Source organism: Mustela nigripes, chromosome 16 (genome assembly GCF_022355385.1).
Source record: "Mustela nigripes isolate SB6536 chromosome 16, MUSNIG.SB6536, whole genome shotgun sequence".
NCBI classification, from domain to species: Eukaryota; Metazoa; Chordata; class Mammalia; order Carnivora; family Mustelidae; genus Mustela; species Mustela nigripes.
The window spans coordinates 14,431,127-14,447,052 of NC_081572.1; positions in this window are offsets into that span (position 1 = coordinate 14,431,127).

Below are 15,926 nucleotides of genomic sequence, written 5' to 3' on the forward strand. Positions count from 1 at the left end.
TGATTGGTGCCCAGAATTGTACAGTGTACGACCCAGACAACCGAACACAGCCGCCCTCCCCACCCTTCATATGCTACAATTCCCTTCAATTACTTCAGCCCCTCATTAAAGAAATTCTTACCCCATAGAGCTCTAGGTAGTGCCCAGGTAGAGACCATAAATGGGAATGACAGCTGCCTGCCTACCTCCTCTCCAGTGCCCACAGACAGGGAGGAGTGAGATACCAAGGGGACAGTAGCCAGCAGCAAAGCAAACTGGAGCCAAGGCAGGGCCATGAGTAATGACAGGAACCCTAGGGAACAGTTTCAGGGAGACAACTTGGGAAGGAAGAGACAAAATGTTTGCTTTTCCTCTGAGCGCTAAAAGAAGAGGATCCATGCAAAGAAGAGGCAGGGGTGTGCAGACACCCGGATCACATTAGCAATAAAACGACATGGAAAACTTGTGTCAGAAAGGTGTGGGAGCCAAGCAGCATAAGAACCACACACAGAGAACACCCACTTCACACCTGTAGGTTTTGGAGACATACCTCTGAGGGTATGAAGTTGGTGTTGGTCCCCTGGGGAGAGATGTGGGCAGTGCAGGCATAGTAGAAAGTTCTCCAACCACAACCAGGCCTGGCCCCCAAGAAGGGGTTCGCCAAGGCTGATGCTGGATCCACCGAGAGTGTGCTGGGAGGAGAGAGGCCAACCAGCCTCGGACTGAGGGTGACCACCCCCCAGGCCTCCCTGAGCCCCTCACAAAGGTCACTCCGTCCTGGGCTCTGCTCGGCTGGAGCTCTGGCTACCAGAAAAGATGGTGTCAGGGACAGGCATGGGAGACGGGGAGCAATGCTGGGAGCTTTGGGGAACAGTGACTCTGGATTCAGCCAGGGAGGGGTTCTGTAGTCCGCCTGGGGCAAGTGCAGTGGGCGAGCTGGGAGGTGGGTTGTTTCATATCAGCTCCACTAGGGGTCCTCACAGCCCCAGAATGCAGAGGGGGTGGGGGGGTAGTTGGGGGGTGGGGGGCAGCTAAACCCACCTCATGCTGCCCCCAACCCACCCTCCGCTCCCCAAGCTCTGAGGGACAGACGTCTAGTGAGTGGGATGGTGGCGGGGGTGGTGGGGAGAGTGGTGGTGGAGAAATGACTCTAGAGACTTCTGTGTCGTCCAGTGGACAGTTATGCGTGTGTGTGTGTGTGTGTGTGTGTGTACAGATAGGCACACACTTAATGAATATCTAGTGACCATAGGTACACACAGGTGGCCCTGTGCACATGGGAACAGGAGCGTGGACTTAGACAACGGTGCAGATAGGAGGGACATGCACGGACGTGCGTGAAAGCCCAAGCGTGACTGTGAGTATAGGTGTGTGGACACACAGTGATAAAAGTCTAGTGTCCGGAATACGTGGTGTTCTTGTTCACCTGGGCGGGAGAGTAGATATGACTATATGTATGTAATAATACAAGTCTATGCACAAGCCTGATGTGAGTGTGGTTGCGTGTTTGTGTGAGCAATGAGCATGTGTGGGAATGGAGGTAACACACGGTGGAAGGGTTTGTGTGAATGTATGAAGGGTGATTTATGTGTATGGCTGAGCACGTGTGAGTATGGTTATTTGTAGGGAGACACGTTCGTGAGTGTGTACGGAGCGAGTGTGAGTGTGCGAGCTGGCACATGCCGCCGGGGCTCCTGGGAATGAGTGTGAAGGGATCCTGTTGTGTAGAATGAGCCTGGGTAAGCTCCTCAAGGGTGGGAAAGGACCCATGTGAATGGGCTCCTCCGCGTGCCCCACTGTGTGTGCACGTGCATGTGCGCGTGTGCGCGTGTGTGAGTGTGAACAGGCAAGAGTGTGCCAGCGGCCCCGGGCCCGAGCGGTCCCGGGCTAAGCCCGAGCACACCCGGTGAAGCGCAGCCCAGGCTCCCACCTGAAGATTGGCCCAGTCCTCAGGTTTCACTCATGACCCTGTGACATCAGCGGCAGCAGCTGTCCCCGCCGGCCGGCCCCCCGGCCAAGTCCCCCAGAGTCCCAGCCCCAGCCCGAGGTGGGCACGGCGCTCCAGGCTCGGCCGCAAGCACTCCGCTCCTGTCCAGCAGTGAGTACCGCACCCCGCCCCGCCCAGCACCCCGAGGGCCGGCCACCCCGAGGAGCAGGGCACCCTGGCCCCATGCCCAGCCTGGCTTCAAGGAAGCCACCACTTTGCTCCGGGCACCGCTGTCCTCCTGCCCACACCGGGCCCTGCTCTGCACCGGCCGCAGCCGAGCTCCTTGGGCCTTGACCCTCCCCGTCCCCAAACTCGCCTCTTGGGGCCCCCCTCGGCTGCCCTCGGTGCCCCTGGCTGGCTGTCTTTGCCCTCAGCAAGAGTCCTGAGGTCACCAATGGCCCAGTGGTAAAGTCTCAGCTCCAGACAGACGAGCACAGGGTGACCCCAGGGACGGGACTGGGCTGAGTGTCTTCAGGAGAGGAGAGCGGGGAAGCCAAAACGCCTGTTCCCAGTGGCGGCTCAGCCTGTTCACCGGCTGGGAAAGCAGGGCTGTAGGGGGAGGAGAGCCGCGGGAGGCCGGGTGGGGGGTGGTGGCGGCTCCTTTGCTCTGCTGAAACAGGAATCTTCCAGATGCCAGCAGAGGACACATCTCAGGCTGCACCGCCCAGGCTCTGCCCACCGCCCCTGCCTCTCCCCAGGCAGCTTGTGGCAAGTGGGGAAGGCAGAAAGTGTCCTTTCCTGGACAAGTGGGGAAGGCAGAAAGCCTGGCCCAGGGGGAAGGAGATGGGGCCACAGCACTGAAGGGCCGCTGGGAAGTTCAGGAGGGGCCCTGGCGCCAGGGCAGAACGCAGCCCCTTCCCCCTCCCTGCTGGCAGAGCTGGCACCTCGGCCTCCGGGGAAGAGGGGGCCGGCAGCCACTAGTTCGAGAAGCCGAAAGGTCTGAGCGGAGGTAGGAGAAAGAGTTTGAGAGGAGTGTGGTGTTGCTTATCAGAGAGAAGCATTTGTTCAAAAGATCGGGAAGTCCCCATCTAGAGGGCCCTGAGGGTGGGGTGGGGGCTTTTGAGTCTTTCCAAGAAGGCACTGATGTGGCACAGAGGGCCTGAGCGCCTTCCCAGTCCACCCGGCAAAGGCTAACCACGTCTTGCGGCCCCTCCCCCTGCCCGGGGCACCAGGCCGGGGCACCACAAGGGTTCACACTGCCCCAGGTGGGGAGAGGGCCATCCGGGTGGATCCTAAACATGGCTCCGTCCACCCATACCAGCAGTAGTGGGGGCCTGCCTGGAAATAAGTCACCCCAGAGTCCGGGAAGGGCAGAGCCCAAGGGAGACTGGAAGGCCCTTGAGTTTAGCCTCTGTAGAACAGCCAGCTTGAGGAAAACAGCTGGAGACCAGTTTGAGGCCAGTCTGGCTCATCTGGAGAGGGGAAGGGTCTGACAGAGAGATAGGAAGAGCCAATGGTGGGTTCTATTGTCATTCTTCTATGACCAAGACCATGATTGCCTCCCAGGGCCCTGAGTTGGAGAGCTAAGGAGACCCCAGGGGCGGCAGGACTGGTTTTCCCAGGACCCTCCAGATTCCTCTTGGGTCATCCCCAGCCCCCTGGCCGTGGCTGGCGGTCTCACTCTTAGAGGCCACGTTATGGACAGTTGAGGTGACCACATACGTATTGGAGCCACATCACCTATGTGGGCGATATGAGGTCCCAGACATAACCCAAGGGCCCCCTCCCGTGTCCATGCCAGTCATCTCTCAGGGGATCGGCTGGGATTTTTACTGGGGTTTTGGGAAGATAATTAAGGGTCTTTCCTAGGTGCCCCTGTCCCAGCCTGGCTTTGCTTGTGGTTTCTGGTTGGGAACCTGCCCGAAGTGAGGACTCGGGACTTGGAACCACCTTCCTAGCTCTAGACTGCCCTGAGCATCAAGGCCTGCCTACCGGTTTCTCTCGCCTGGGCTTCTGGGTCCCACGCTTGGGCCCAGGGTCCCGGGGAAGCCCGAGTTCAATCCTGAAACACACATCTCTTGGCCAGACTATGGAGGCGGTCCTGACAAGGGCCCTGCCTTCGGAGGCCGGAGGCCATTCCAGCCCCCAGAACAGAGAAAAGTGTAGAGAGTGGCAGGGAGGGGGTGGGGGGAGTCCAGCTGGGGATCGAGTTCAGAGAAGTCTCCCAGGGCCAGGCACAGCAAGAGAGGAGACAAGGGATTGGACTTCACCGAGACGAGCAGAAGGGCTCTCTCCAGGAGAGAGATGCATTGATGGGAAATGAAAAATCTGAGGCCCGAGTCCCAAGAGAGCAGGTAGGGAGAAGGGACAGGACGAGGGGGGTGGTCGTCAGCACCCAAGGTGCTGACTCTTCTTGAGGAAGGGTTCAGGCTCCGGGGGTCCTGTTCCTTGCCCAAGGCGCACAGCTAGTGAGGGGTGCTGACGCTGGTGCAGGGCTGGATAGGGGGCAGAGCTGGCCCCTGAGACTTGGGGGCAGTGCAGGGGGTTCCCATGGGTAGCCTGAGGGCTGGGGCAGGGGCTGGGCCTTCGGCAGGGGTCCCCACTCTATATCAGCAGAGACAGGCCATGGTATACAGGGGCTTTACACCTTTAGGAGGTGTGTGCTTATGGGGCTGGGGGGATCCCAGGTTCCCTCTACCTCCATCACCCCTGCCCCAGGCCTTTCATGTGCTCTGGCCCCCCTTCTGCCTCGTCAGCAACAGCTATTTTTATTCCCGGAGGTTTTCAGTCAACAGCCATCATTGGGGGATGGGGCAGCAGGAGGAGCAGGAGGGGCTCAAGGAGCAGACAGAGAGACGGGTGGCAGGGAGCTGTGCCCCTCGACAGGCAGGCTGCCCCTTCCCCCCTTCCCCTCAGGCCTTACTGCCCTCTGCCAGGAGCCCTAGCATAAATGCAAAGGACAGAACCACAATGGTCACCAGACCCCACTCTGTTTTTTAACTGGTTTGTGAAGCCAGGTGCCCCTGCCCGCCTCCCCGCTCCCCACAAGTTAGGTGCTCGAAGGACATGGTCCACGTAAGACCCGGGTGACGGTATAGCTTAGTGTTCAAGTGCCGGGGTTCTCCTGAGAGCCCCACGGGCCAGGTTTCAGCCCCAGTCTACTACATAAATCACCTCCACCAAGTGACTTACCTTCTCTATGCCTCAGTTTCCTTCTCTGTCAAAGGGCGTGACGAGAGGATCATGGTGAGGAGTAAGAGCTCGTGAATGGGAGGTGCCGAGAACAATGCTTGGCATGTAGTCAGTTCTACATGTTAACTAGTAGTTAATGATCGTGGCTCTTACCAGGCTGTGACTCTGATGTCCATGTCTCATCTTGGGGCGGGGGGAGGGTGGGCAACGGAAGGAGGGAGAGGCGTGACGAAGGCGGGTCTGCCGGGCAGGCGGCAGGACAACCTTCCCCAGCGCTGGGCACCCTGCATAGCTGGGATGGGGAATGCGTTTTTTTCCTATCTGGTCTCCCTCAGGTGAGGAAGATTCTTTTATAAAGCGGATGGCAGACCCCCTTTCAGGAGGGTCCGCCGTTGACTCATGTTGCTGTGAGGACAGTGACTCCAAAAGCCAAGCCGAGTCCCTCTGGCTCCCATTCCAGCAAGATCAGCTTGTGACTCCGGTCTCTTTGGAGGCTTGTAAAATCTTGATTGGCCTTAATTGGGGAGAAGGACCTTGTACCGGAATTGTTGGTGGGAAAACATCCCTAGAGCGGTTTCCGGTGTAGAGTGGAGTTCTCCAAAAAAGTGGCAGGGCCCCGCTGGCTGAAGGGGCAGAATGACTCTGCCAGCCTTCCTTGTGGGTTTCCGGTGATGGGACTAGGGCTCCACAGGCAGCAAGAGGATCACTCTTCCTGGCGCTGGTGACCGTGATCCCCAGCTCCCGGGACCTGGCAGGTGTGGGGGGGGCCCCAGTGGGCAGGGCCACGGTCTGGGAAGGGTAAGGGTGTGGGGCAGCGAGAGGAGAGAACAGAAGCAGGCATCTCATGTGGTGGACTGCAGGTCAAAGCAGGCAGGGCAGGGGAGCAGCCCAGTGTGCGGGGTCGGGGGGTGTGGATCTGCCCAAAGGCGGGGGAGATGTGGCACAGATGTGTCCAGGAGAGGGTGTGCGTGCACAGGTTTGAGGGGTGACATCCACAGAACCCTCGTGGTCATGCTTGGGGGCTCCTGAGAGTGAGCCAAGCTAGCAGAGGGCAGGAAGCCCCAGGCCTGGGTGGAACGAATCAGCCTCCCCACCCTTTGGAGCAGCTGAGAAATGACTCATAGAAGCGATGTGTGTGTGCGTGTGTGTGTGTGTGTGTGTGTGTGTACAAGGGGCTGCAAAGGGACTTAGTGGGTACATGAGGGTCGACTGGTCTAAAAGAAACCCATACCTCAAGGAAGTCTCTTTACCAAGCTGTTGACTCATGGTCCCCGCTCTCACAGTTCTCAACACACATGGCCCCAGGAGGCCTGAGTCTAGTCTTGCCAAGGCCCGCCAGATGCCCGCCCCAACTGGTCCCTTTTAGGGGCTTGGCCCAAGGACCCTGGTCTGCCCTTTGAAGAGGACAGACAGGTGAGACTCAGGCCAGCCCAGTCCCCCAGAGGGCTGGGAGGAGGCAGCGTTTGTAGGAGCAAGCATGTGGACTGGCATCAGAGAGCTGCGTTCAAATTCTGTGCCTGCCACTTGTCCGCTGGGAGGCCGAGCCTGGAACAGTGCCAGGCACTCAGTAAACACCAAATGAACAGATCCATGACTGCTTTTCTTCAAGAAATAATCCTTCAGCCTCCACTTCGAGGGCCTATGCATATCAGCAGGCTGGGCGAAGGGGCTGAGGTCTGGGGGCTGAAGGAACCAACCTCCTTCTCTCCCAACGGACTCTTCCCCATGCTGACTGAGGTGGGACATCTTTAGACGAATTCCTTTGATCTGAAGCTCAGTCTTGGGAGGGGAAAGCCCTGCTTCTAGGGAGAAAAGCTTCCAGGCTTCCAGAGCTGCTGACAGATGAGCTGGGAGGGGTTAGAAAGAAGGAGACACAGTTCACAAAACCCAAACACAGCTCATTTGAGGATTTATTTCCCATTTGTGGGTTTTTTATTTCATCGGGCCCCAAGCCAACCAGAAACACTCTGGGTGAAGGCAAAGAGGTTTGAGAGGAGGAGGCAAGTTGGCGAAAACTTTTGAGAGCTGTTGGGGGTTGGCAGAGAATGGATCTGATTGGGGGGGGGGCGGGGAAGGGGTTGCTGATATATCCTGAACAAGAAAACAAACTTGGCATTCAGTAAGTACAAAATAAATGTGGTCACCACTATCACACTTACCCCTTGCAGCGGACACATTATTAGGCTGGTTGATTCACGTCCCTAAAAAAGGGGGAGGCATTTTTTGGTCCAGTGAGCCCCACATGGAAAGTACAATCATCATTTGCCCACCCCTCATTCTGCAGCACCCCTCATGTGCCCCTGATTGTTTCCAGAACTCTTGGGGCTCCTGAGTGTCCGGAGGTTTCCACTCTGGCTCCAGGCCTCCCTCCAAGACCTCTTGGAGCAGATTTCCTCTACAGAGTGTTAGATCAGGAGTGCAGGGCACCTGGGGTGACTTCCTCCAGGGCCCTGGCCTGCCAACCCTTCAGCCCTAAGTGCTGGCAGAGAAACAACACAGCTACCCCTTTCCCATCCCCACCCCCACACTGCCCCAGCTGAGAAAGACTGTGACTTGAGATTTATAACGAGGGGGCATAGGGATCCGTTTTGCATTCCTGGAGCTGGGCCACAGTGGGAATGCAGGAATTTGGGAAGTAGGCCATCCGGATGCCCAGCGCTGTCTTTGGCACATTAGGAAAAGTTTGATCTCTTCCAGTTTCCCAGAAACTTCTGAGTCTGAGCCCTCACTGCAGATGAAGCTTAAGAAGGGGTCTCCACTGGCCACATGGAGCTCTGAAATAATCTTGCTTCCAGTCCACAGAGAAACAAAACAGCCTGCCCCTGGACTGTACTCTGCTGTCCAGGGAAAGACATGCTTGGTTGGCAAGAGGCATGATGACTGGGTCCTGAGCAAGGCCAGCAAGTTACCTGCCATCTCTGCATCCACAGAGATGGGCTCTAGCCCTAGAATGAACAGGGAAGGCTTCGAGGGACAGGTCACATCCATTCTCAATCTTCCAGGAGAGTTCTCATGTGGCTTTTATATCTCAGGCTAGTATGGCATGGCTGACGCTTCTTGGAGGATCCTGTGCCAATGCAAGTGCAGTGAGGTGGGTTTCTGGATGTTTGAAGGACCGTCTTTGAAGACAAAGTTTCCTAGGAGAAAAGGTTCTAGAAGTATGTGGTGGTGGATGTGGTAGTGATGTCTATCCTGAATTGTGTTTTCAATAATTTGGGACAGTCAGGATCACAGACACCCAGCTGTGAGGGTGTTGAACTGAGAGGAAAAATCAAGATCCAATAGGCTTTCACAAAGACTAGAAGTAAGAGGCATCTGAGTGGCTCAGTCGTTAAACTCCTGCCTTTGGGTCAGGACATGATTCTAGGGTCTTGGGATTAAGCCCTATGTCAGGCTCCCTGCTCAGCACGAAAACCCTGCTTCTCCCTCTCTCACTCTCCCTGCTTGTATTCCCTCTCTCGCTGTCTCTCTCTCTCTCTGTCAAATAAATAAAATCTTAAAAAAAAAAAAAAACCTAGAAGTGAAGAGGTGCAATGGACAAGGGGAACTTGTAGAATGTAAAGTCCAACACCTAAATTTATATTAATCTTGCATCTTGAAACCATTATTAGTTTCAGGTTGGGGGATTTTTTGGTCAGTTCTTTTGGATTTTGTACCTAGATAATCATGTCATCTGTGAATGAGATTCTTTTATTTCTTCCTCTCCAAACAGTATATCTTTTATTTCCTTTTCTTGTCATATTGCATTAGCTAAGATTTCCAGTATGATTTTGGAAAGCAGTGGTAGAAGGCAACATCTTTGCCTTGTTCCTGACCTTAATGGAAAGCTTCTAGGTTCTCATCATTAAGTACTATGTTAGCTATAGGTTTTTTGTAAATGTTCTTTATCAGGCTGAGGAAGCTCTCTACTATTCCTAGTTTACTGAGTTGTCGTTATTGTTGTTGTTGTTATTGTTGTTTTATTATGAATGGGTATGGGGTTTTGTCAAGTTCTTTTCCTGCATCCCTTGATATGATTCTATGTGATTTTTCTTCTTTAACCTATGGATGTGATGGATTACGTTAGTGGATTTTCTAACGTTGAACCTGCCTTGCATACTTGGGATAAACCCCACTTGGTTGTAGTTATACTGATTTTTATACACTGTGGGATTTGATTTGTTAATATTTTGTTTGGGGTCCACCTGGATTTAAAAGGGAAAAATCAATTGCACAATTTATAGGATAGGGAAGGTCTAATTTGACTATAGTTCAATGAGGAAAAGATCCAGGAGTGATTGCAAATTTCACCTTTTTAGTAGCTGCTGAAAAAATGAATCCTATCTTGGGATGAATGAATACAAAGGGTGTCTAGGCCGGAGGGAAGAGGCCGTTGTCTGTGGTCAGATTATGTCTGGAATTGGGTGTTCCAACCTGGCAGCCCCACAGAGAAAGACAATGCTGGGCTGGACCTGCTCCAGAGTGGAGCCGCCTCAGCCTCCTGTGTCCTTACACTTGGCTCCTTGCCTCTGGACAGCTGGCCCCAGCCTAGCTCCCTGACTCCTGATCCTTCTTCCCCCACCCTCATCCCTGTCTGCTCACCACCTCCAGGCCCCCAAGATGGCCTGACTTTACTCACCACTTCCGCCCAAACTTCCGTTTCAATGCAAGTTCCGTTGGGGCTTCTCACTTACTAAATGGGCTCTGGCCCTGGCGCCCAGGGAGCTGGGTTTTATTCTTGGTGTGGCCTCTCATTTATCACTCTCTAAAATTATCTTATTTGCTTCCCTATTTATTATCTGCCTTCTCCCTCTGGAATGCAAGCTCAGTGAGGACAGGGAGTTTGCCACCGTTATACTGTAGCTCCTAGACCAGAACCCAGGACACAGCAGATGCTCAAGAAATGTTTGTCGAATGAATAAATGTATGATCTGGGGGGAGTTGCTGCTCCTCTCTGGGCCTCAGGTTCCCCATCTGTGAAACGAGGGAGTTGGACTCTTTGATCTCTTGAGTCCTTGCAACTCCAAAGTTCTTAAATTCAGTGGGAAGAGGTTGTTGGGAGCCCCCTGCAGGCCCTCAGCTGCCACATCTGAAGGACAGACTGGGGGTGGAGGCCAGAGTCAGATTTCTGGCAGGTGGGAGGAAGAAGGTTCAAGCTGTCACGTCGGCCTCCTTTACTCCAGGTTGTAGCTGAAAGAGCCACATGGAGATGTGCCATCATGACACCTAACTCTTGATATGGGGTTCTGTGGTGCTTGTCCTTGCCAGGAAGCCACCGTGCACACATCCCAGATAACCCTTCATTCCTCCACTGGAAACAATATAGCTTGTCCTGTCTATTCTGGACACATTGAAAGGGTGGACAGAAGGCACATACTTGCCAACTAACTGTGGTCTTATCTCAACCCACTGCCCCTGTGAGGGGCTCTCCAAGGCTGCAAGGTGAAGTCCAGACTCCCATGCCTGAAAATCGAGGCTATGGCCAGCGGCCCAACACACCTTCCCCAAATCCCTGAATAGATTTTCTGCCCCACAAAGACTGACATACCTGCAGCTCCCTATGTCCAGCCTCTGTCTTTGCTCTGGCTCCTCCCTCTCCCTGGAAGGTTCTTCCCCACTATTTCTCTGTGTTTATAACTTAAGCATCCTTTGAAGCCCAACTGAAAAACCCCATCTTTCTTTCCCTGACCTGGGAGTAACCATTCATCCACATGAACTCCCACAATGACCTACCCTCTTTAGGGCAATCATCGCTTTCTCCTCATGTCATAGTCACATGAGCTCGTGTCCACCTTCCCCCAACCACCAGATCTTGGAAAGCAGGATGCCCAACAGGTGCATCTTTGTGTCCTATTCAGGGCTGGCTCAGCTTCGGGCTTACGAACAGAATGGATGGATGGATGGGTGGATGGATGGACTGATGGATTAAATATATCAGAATCCATTTTATCCCTGGGCAGGTCTGTATTTAAGTCTTCATCCACTCATTCTTTTAGCAAACATGTCTTGAGTGCCTACTGTGTGCCTAGTCCCAGGGCTGGCTATAGCGAGCTAGACAGACAACTCGTGTCCTCTTGGCATTTCAGCCTAGTGGAGAAGACAGACAAAATAAATTAGGCAAATTACTGGGACACCTGGGTGGCTCAGGTCATGATCCTGGAGTCCCGGGATCGAGTCCCACATCGGGCTCCCAGCTCCACGGGGAGTCTGCTTCTCTCTCTGACCTTCTCCTTGCTCATGGTCTCTCACTGTCTCTCTCTCAAATAAATAAATAAATAAATCTTTTAAAAAAATTAGGCAAATTACTTGTTTAAGTAATTATCAATTATAAAATATGTGATGGAAAACACAGGAGACTGTGATAGAGAGTAGAGAAGGAAAGCGCCACTTGGAGAAGAGACATTTGAGCCTAGGCTGGGGGTGAGCTGGAAAGGGGCCAGTGGGACTGGGGCAGAAGGAAGAGGGAGAAATCAGGAGACAAGGGTGGAGAAGGAGGCAGGGACTGGATCACCCGGGCCTTGCAGATCACTGTAAGACTTTCAGGTTTTGTTCAAAGCACAACAGGAAATTGCTGGAAAAATTTAAGCAGGAGAAACAACATGATTAGTTTCTTGTTTTTAAAAGATCACTGGCTGCTCTATGGAACAGATTTGCAGGGGCCAGGGCAAAAAGTTAGCAGGAAGCAGGCTATTGCAAGAGATTATTGTGATACGGTCCAGGGGGAAAAGGTGGAGGTCGCGTATATTTTGGAGATAGTATTAATGGAACTTTGGATGGGCTTGGTGTAGAAGGCGAGGGGGAAGAAAGCATTCAGGAGGCACCCTGATGTTTGCCTGGAGCAACCAGATGGATGGATGGACATTTTCTGGGTTGAGGAAGACTATGGGTTGAACAGTTGAAGAGCACAAATGCTTCGTCCCAGATACCACACATAGGTTGGGATACCTCTTAGCTCTCCACATGGAGTGGTTCAGTTGGCAATTGCATACATCAGTCTGGAGTTCAAAGGAAATGTGATGCTATTCTTGTCACACTACTTACAGCCCTAGGAATGACGCCATCTAGACCCAGACTGAGAAACTTTAGAGACTGGGGAAGAAAGAGGAACAAGCGAAGAAATTGAAAAGAAGCAGCCAGAGAGGTAGGAGGGAAACCATGGATGTACTCTCAGGGAGGCTGAGCGAATAGAGCCTTTCCAGAAGGGGGCTGCAGCCAAGTGGGTTGAATACTTATGAGAGGTTGAGGGAGGTGAAGACAGAAACGTGTTCAGCAGACTTGGCAGTAGAGAAGGTGCTAGTGACTTGACAAAAGCCATTTCAGTTGAGTTGGTGGCGGGGAGGGGGATGGAAGCCAGGTTGGAATGGGCTGGGGAGTGAACAAAAGGTAAGGAAGTAAAGACAGCTGGTGTGGACACTTTCTAAGAAGTTTCTCCATGAAGGGAAATCGAAAAATAGGGCAATATGAGGCTGGAAGGGTGGTTTCTGTCACCACCACCATTATTTTTGCAATGGGAGAGCCTAGTCATAGACAGGAAGAAGTTGACAGTGGTAGAGAGAAGATAACTAGAGAACGGGGTCCTTAGGAAGGTAAGAGGGGTCAGGGTTGAGCCCACATGGCTTTGGTGACTCCTCATCTTCCGTTTTAGCAGGATGGCAGGGGCAGGGGCAGGGGCAGCAAAGAGGTTTTTGTCAATTAGATGGTGTGCGATGCTATGTTCTCATTGGAGGCCAGGAAAAGTCACTGCCTGGGCGCATCCCAGGGAGGACCGTGGAGTGGGGGTGTTGAGGAAAGAAGAGAAGGCATGGAGTAGTTTTCTCACAAATTGGAAAAGTGAGGGCACCAGAGAAACCTGTACTTCCAGGACAAAGGTGAGGGCACACATGACATTTGTAACCACGTCGGCTGCAAACCCTGTCCAGCCCAGCCTTTGTTCCAGCAACATCTAGCCTCTCAAGGGCTGAGCCAAAAACAGCACAGCTGGGAGACCGGTTGGGGCTTCCCCAGATGAGTGAGATGGAAAGAGAGAGAAAGCCGGAGTCAAGAGTATTTTCGAGGAAGGATTGTGATGATGGCGCTTATAGGTAAGCTGGGTAAGTCAGAGGGTTCTGCTGGAGAGTTAGAAAATGCATGGACAAGGGGGTGAAGGCTGGAAGAATCCCAAGGATCACAGTAAAGGGCACTTGACTGTGAGCTGAGAGGTAGGAGCGGGGGAGAGACTATTAAAGGACATATGGTCTCTGGTCATGATTTAGATTCAGGGTGTGCTTACAGGAAAGAGGGGCAAAGGTGGAGGGCTCCTCCCATTCATTCATCCACTCATTTAATAACCTCTTATGGGGCACCTGGCAGGCTCAGTCGGTAGAGCATGTGACTTTTGATCTCAGGGCTCCGAGTGCGAGCCCCATGTTGGGTGTAGAGATGACTTAAAAACAAAATCTTGGGGCGCCTGGGTGGCTCAGTGGGTTAAGCCACTGCCTTCAGCTCAGGTCATGATCTCGGAGTCCTGGGACCGAGCCCCGAATCGGGCTCTCTGCTCAGCAGGGAGCCTGCTTCCTCCTCTCTCTCTGCCTGCCTCTCTGCCTGCTTGTGATCTCTCTCTGTCAAATAAATAAATAAAATCTTTTAAAAAAAATCTCAAAAAAACACAAACAAACACTTTTGCTCAGCATTAGGCACATGGGTGATACAAAGGAGAAATCCACTCAGGGCATCCAGGGAGGGTTTCTGGAGGCAGTGGTTCTTGTGTAGGTTGAGACTAGAAAGACAAATTAAAGTTCTCTGGGGTGACAAAAAGGAGGGGTGTTCCAGGAAGGCAAGCAGACCATAAGCAAAGGCTCGGGGGTGGCTATAAAACAGCTTGGCCCATCTGAGAGACAGCAGTGGCACAGCCAGAGTGTGGGCACGTGCAGGGCAGGGGAGGGCGGTACGGGGGGTGGCTGGGGTCATGGGGAGACGGGGAGGCCAGGTGGAAGGTGTGGACACACTACAAAGCAGTAAGAAGCCACTGAAGGAGCAGCCAGGTTTGATCAGATTTGTGATTTCAGCAATGTGGGTGATGGATTATAGTGGAGCCCAGTGGGAAGTAGGGAGGCAGGTGGGGGGTATTTGGACAGAGCAGGTGAAGGGTGAGGAAGGAGCAAGAGCCTGAAGGACGGAGAGCCCTGTGGGTGCTGGACGTGGGACTGGACCAGGTGTACCACCAGCCAAATCCATGCCTCAGCGGGCCCAGCCAGGGACGCACTTTTCCCCTCCTGGAACAAGACATCCAGATGCCAAAGGGGCTTCAGGCCTGGTGAAGAGGGCAGGACAGGGATTTAGGATGAAGTACAGATTTTGAAGGGGGAGATGCGGACTCTGCCTGGGGCCAGCTGGGGTCAGCAGGAAGAGGTGCTAGGCCTGCCTGTGTGGGTCCAGAGTCTGGCAGGGGGAGAGCCCAGGGGAGGAAAGAGAGGCAAGAGCTGGGCAGCCGTCTCTAAACAGACCTGTGCCAATGGGCCAGGCACCAGATTCAGTGGTGACCCCAAACCCCAGGCTGTGAGGAGTCTGGTGGGGGAGACAGATACCAAGGGACAATCTGGCAAGCAGGGAGTGAATTACCGCTGACCTTAGAGCTTTGCAGACTCTGGCTGCAGGAAGGGAGCCGTGACTCCACTGGTCTGGAGCCATCGAGGAAGCGGTACTGTCTCTTAAAAAAAAGAGAGAGAGAGAAGAAGGAGGAGGAGGAGGGGAAGAAGAAAAAGGGGAAGAAGGAGAAAGACAGCGGCAGCATGAGGTGCCTGAGGGGCGCGGGAGGGCCAGCTGAGAAGAAGCTGCAGGGTTTGTGCACTTGGGGGGGCCTCTGGGGACTCCAGCAAGTGTGGCTTCCACGAGGGATGGGGTGGAGCCAAACTGTCTCTGGTTGACTGTCGTCCCACTTGGGCCCCCGTGAAGGGCAGAGTGGGCAGTGGCAGGCCAGAGGATGGTTGCCAAGCGAGGCTTGTGAACTGGGAGGGCGCCCAGCAGCCACGGGCTGTCCGCACGGCCATCAGGCAGGTCAGCGTCTTCGGTCTGGGCGTGTCTGTGGGTGCGGGGGTGGGATGAAGGTGGGAAGGTGTGCGGCTGGCGGCAGGGTGGGACCGCGGGGCGTGTGCGTGTGTGTATGCGTGCGTGCTTGCACACACACGCTCCCACGCCCACAATGGGGCCGAGGAGCAGCTGAAGGATGGGGTCAGCAGGGATGAGCAGAGTCATCCCCGTGGAAACACGACTCCCTGGGTGATGGCAGGGAGCAGCTGGGCCGCCAGGCCAGGGGGCGTGGCCGGCTCTGCCCAATGGCTCTGGCCTCTCCCTGGGCCACCCTCCCCACCTGTTGGCCAAGCCCAAGGAAGTGCTGTGCTGGCTGGAGCAGGGACACTGTGCAGGCATCGGAGCCCACTGAGAAAGGGCCACCATCCAGTGGAGCTCTGGGGGCCTCTGACGGGGTCTGTCTAAGCCCCTTTGGTGGCGAGGTGGCTCTGGGGTGTCTGTCTGGGCAGGCCTTGCAATGGCTCGTGTGAATGGGCTGCGGCGGTCCTCCTGTGCCTGCCTGCTGACGTGGGTCATTCCCCAGGACCTTTCAGAGAAGTGACCCACCCCCTCCCTTGCACAGGGAATGGGCTCAGGAGGGCTGGGCAGGAGACGGGGCCATCAGGAGAGGTCAAGGGACAGTCCATACTGTTCTCACAGGCCTCTAAAGCTCCAGGGGGGGTGCACCCAGTCCACACAGGGACCACCAGCCAAAAACAGTCCCTGGGACCTCTAGCCCTGTCTCCACCATTGAAACTGTCCTTGTCATTATCCCCAGGACCTTGCCTTTGTGTCGCTTTGTGTC